Source organism: Egretta garzetta, unplaced genomic scaffold, assembly GCF_000687185.1.
Source record: "Egretta garzetta isolate BGI_Z169 unplaced genomic scaffold, ASM68718v1 scaffold640, whole genome shotgun sequence".
NCBI lineage: Eukaryota > Metazoa > Chordata > Aves > Pelecaniformes > Ardeidae > Egretta > Egretta garzetta.
Genome location: NW_009258264.1, coordinates 23,539 through 28,078, shown reverse-complemented (window position 1 = coordinate 28,078; position 4,540 = coordinate 23,539).

The window sequence follows — 4,540 nt, the reverse complement described above, 5'->3', positions numbered from 1 at the left end:
CAAATGCCAGGAACTGCAGTACTGTCTTGTTGCTGCCACTGTGCCTCAACAGTATTGTGACCACCTGAATGCCGCTAATTAAATGCCATTTAAAGCTCCCCCAAACCTGGCAGCAAATTTTCAACACTCTGCCAATTTTTCTCCGCAGCCTCCAGATTCACCTCGTTTGTCATTGTCCTCCCCACACGGGGAGGGGGGTGGCGTCTCTTGCAAAACCCTCCCTCCCCTCCTCCCCTCCCCAGAAGTGCTTTCTAAAGGTTGTTTCCATCTTCCAGTCATGTAGCCAAATCCCACACTTCTCCTGTATTTTTTAAGCTGTGGGAGCATTGAAACTCTTGTGTGGCAGCTTGGAGAGCTAAGCTTTCTGTGAAACACGGACCTGCTGGCTCTTGGACAAGGTCTGCCTGAAGATGGCCCTGCTCATTGCAGGGGGGGTGGACTAGGTGACTTTTAAAGGTCCCTTCTGACCCAAACCATTCTACAATTCTATGAAAGTGTTCCTTCAGCACCATCAGCTCACATCCATCCTTAGCAAGGGGATGTCCTCATTCCTCCTCCCACCCATGGGTGACAGCTCCAGCTGGGACCCTCGCTCCTGTGCATGCCCCAACACCGGGCAGCCTCAAGCCTGTAGATGCTCCTTGGCCATCTCAAGGCATCTGTTGATAAGGGATGGGGTTGCTGCTTGGGGGGAAGCTCTGTCAGCTTAATTTTTTCCTCTGCGTTGCACTTCTACAGAGGCTTCACTGTCAGAGCCGTGCCAGCGGAAAATCAAGCGAGGTGCCCGTCTGGCAGCCGCCCCCCACCCCAGCGCCTTTTGCAGAGGGGCTCTGCATGCAGCTGCTTTCATTTCCAGCCGAGACGCCGGGGGGCTGCCAGCCATGGGCAGGAGACATCCAGCCAAGCTGCTGGCCTGAAATAGCTGAGCGGGTCACCACCGAGCAGCACGGTTCACCCGGGAATACCCAGGACAACAAAAGCTGCCCAAAGCAATAGAAAAAGGCAGCGAAGGCCTTTGGAAATGAGGTCAAAGCAGGAAAACTTTGAGCTGAGGAAGGGGGCTTGCAGCAGGACGTCCTCTCCTCACAGAATCATGGAATGGCAAGGGTTGGAAGGGACCTTGGGAGATCACCCAGTCCCACCCCCCTGCTCAAGCAGGCTCACCCAGAGCAGGGGGCACAGGACAGCGTCCAGCCGGGGGTTGAATATCTCCAGAGAAGGAGAATCCACAGCCCCCCTGGGCAGCCCAGGCCAGGGCTCGGGCACCTCAAAGTCAAGAAGTTCTTCCTCCCGTTCAACTGGAACCTCTTCTGCTTCAGTTTGTGCCCATTGCCCCTTGTCCTGGCGCTGGGCACCACTGAGAAGAGTCTGGCTCCGTCCTCGTGACCCCCACCCGTGAGATATTTGTACGTGGTGATGAGTTCTCCTCTCAGCCTTCTCTTCTTCAGGCTGAACAAGCCCAGCTCCCTCAGCCTTTCCTGATAGGGGAGATGCTCCAGTCCCCTCATCATCTTAGTTGCTCTCCTCTGGACTCTTTCTAGGAGTTCCTCATCTTTCTGGAACTGGGGAGCCCAGAACTGGACACAGTACTCCTCCCTTTCCCTGTAGCCAGCTGCATGCAAACCCCAGCTCTCCTCTCCCTCTTGTCCCTGGGAAGCTCTGGGGCTGGGGAGGAGGGAAGCATTGCCGCCTCCTTTTCGTGACTCCTCATCGTCCGGTGAGAGCGGTGATGGTCTGACCCCGAGCCACCTCGCAAGAGATCTGGGGCCCCTGTGAGCAAAGCACCGCTCAGGCTCTACCAGCTCGGAGTTTGCGCCCATTTCTAAGTACAACATCTCCTCCTAAGCCACCTTGAGCTCCGTGGCCCTGGCCGCCTTTCCCTCGCTCGCTCCCTCCCATCATTTCCTCTCTGAAAATAACCTGTCTGTTCCTTGAGTAATGGGATTTCTTTGTACAATTTCAGGAGCCTTAATACTTCATACTGACCTCTATTGGCAAAATCAAATCAAATCAATTTAACCACAGGCTCCTGATTTCCTTGAGTTTTTCTTTGGTCGCATTGTCCTTAACATTTCTCGTGATTCTTTGATCCGACAATCAAAGGTTTCCCTTTAGCTGCACACATACTCAGGGACATCGGCAAACACACGATCCATAAAATATACAGCATCCTCACGCTGGGATTTACATAAGAGTGACACTGAAAGCATCAAAAAGAATCAGTTATTAGGAGCAGCTACAGCAATGGCTCCTAGAAAGGGGGAGGAGGTTGTATATTTTTTTTATATATATATATATATTTATATATATACACACGTCAGCCTCTCCCAGCTCTAAAAGTGACACTCATTCTGCTTTACACCTCGCTGAGAAGTTCCCAGCTACCGGCAACTCCAAACCTCCCCACGGTCTCCTTGTTTTCCATAGCCTGAGTGACAGCAGATTTGCAGAGAGACATCTGGAACGAGCTCGGGCTCCACATCAAGCATCTTTAATTTCTGCAAGCGCTGTCAACCCGGCCACGGTGGGCTGAGCCCTGGAGGCAGAGGGCACCGGCTGAGTCTTTGGCGGAGGAACTTGCAGCTGGGTACGGCTCAAAGCGTCTGCGATGCTCTGGTGCGCCGGCGAGGCAGCGAGGGAGGTGGCGTGAAACACCATAAATCAAGAGTACCATTCAATCACCTCTCTCAAATTTGGGAAATTGCTTTGGGAAGTGCTCCTAGCAGACAGCCATCCAGCAGCAATTCAGACCCTGCAGGCAAATCTAGGGCCCGATCCAAATCTATCCGGCATTAAAATTAACTAATTAAAGAAGCCCAAACCTGTATTGTGTGTGCCAGATTTATCACCGTGGCCTCCTGGTGCCAGATAATTGTAGATCTGCAAGAGACTTGGGGCTACAGGGTATGTGAGAAGGCAAACGGCAAATAAACCAGCCAAAACTCCATGTTTTTTGATAGAGTTCATCCTTGTGAACTCTTTTTTTTTTGCGAGAGGTCTCCTTTTTGGAGCTAAGCAGGTGACTTGCAGACATGCCTTTAAATTTTACACCTTATCTTCTACCATGTGCATTCCCGCACTACGGAGCGACGGGCTGAGCTCCCACCCTCGCCTCCCTCGTGCCCGCAGCCCGCTGATAGCCCTTAGCCCAGAAGCAAGGCTTGCTCTCACTCAGCCAAAACAAAACCGAAGATAAATAACCCGAGAATTTGTAGATGCTTGATTGTCATGGCAACCCCGCAGCCCTCCTCCTCCTCCCGAGCTGCCTGCCAGCCTTGGGGAGCTGGCTGGAGCTCCAGCGGGGAGCATTTCCCCCAGCTCCCATCTGCTTTCCAGAGCCGCAATCCCACCCATTCCCCCGGAGCAGCCCTGGCTCCGTGTCCGGCTCGCTCTGCTGCTGGGTTTTGTCCCTGTTGCCCAGCACTGGGCACTGCCGTGCCCAAGCCCGATGGCACTAGAGCAGCCCTGGGGTGGCCTTAAGGTGGCTGCGACTGTCACCAGCATCCCACACTCTGCTCCGTGCTCAGCCCAGCTGCCCCCACCGCCAGGAGCTGGGAGCAGAGTGGGGGCGAAGGGCTCATTCTGCCCCACCTGGGGAGATATCAGCCCCACCTGAGGAGATATCAACCCCATCTGGGGAGATATCAGCCCCATCTGGGGAGATATCAGCCCCCCAAGATGCAGCATGAATATGTTTTCGTGCATCAACCCCCCCCCCCAGGTCCCAGGTTTTCTCTCCCCACTCTGCGCTTGCAGAATGCGCGTTATTCTCCCTCCTCAGCCCTCTTCATTCTGATGGGTTTTGCCTTCCAGCAAGGCAGCGCTTAAGCCAGCTCACAACAGGCGGCGAGAGCGATTGCTCTCACCCCAGTTCACTGCCATTAATGGGAATTGAGATCAAAGAAATGAGGGGGGTGAGCCCTGGTCCTTGGCGGGAGCTGGGGAGCAGCTCAGAGGTGATGCACGGGGCCAATCCTGTCTCCAGCGAGGGTATCCCGGGCTGTGCGGGGGTTCTGGGGGCAGCTGAAGCAGGGGCAGGCCCTGCTAAGCGCTCCTGCTCCTCTGCGAGGGTCTGAGCCAGCTGCGGCTTTGCTGTGGCATCGCCGCCTCCGGGAAGAGATGCTTCAAAGCCCTCCTCAAAGGCAGCACTGGCACTCGGGGATTTAATTGCACGCTTGGTATTCTGTTCGGTTTGAGACCAGGTATTATTTATAAAAATAGAAAGCAGGAGAAACAGGGAAGGAGGAAAAATATCAAAGGGCACTTGAATTTTCATGCTGCGTGTGAGCAAGCAGCCTTTTGGATCAGATCACAGCCCGGTGCCCCTGGGAGGACACAGAGCGCTGGTGCGGGGAGCTGAGCCCCATCGACACGGCACTAATGGGGGTCCGCCGGCCAAATCCTGCACATGGAGCAGCCCAGGCCCTTGAGGAGGATTCATTGCACTTTGCAAAGCCGCTGAGGCTTAAACTTCACCCCGCCGGCAAGTCGGGGCGAGAGGGGCTGAGCGCTGGCTGCCCCAGGGGGGGGGGGGGGCAAG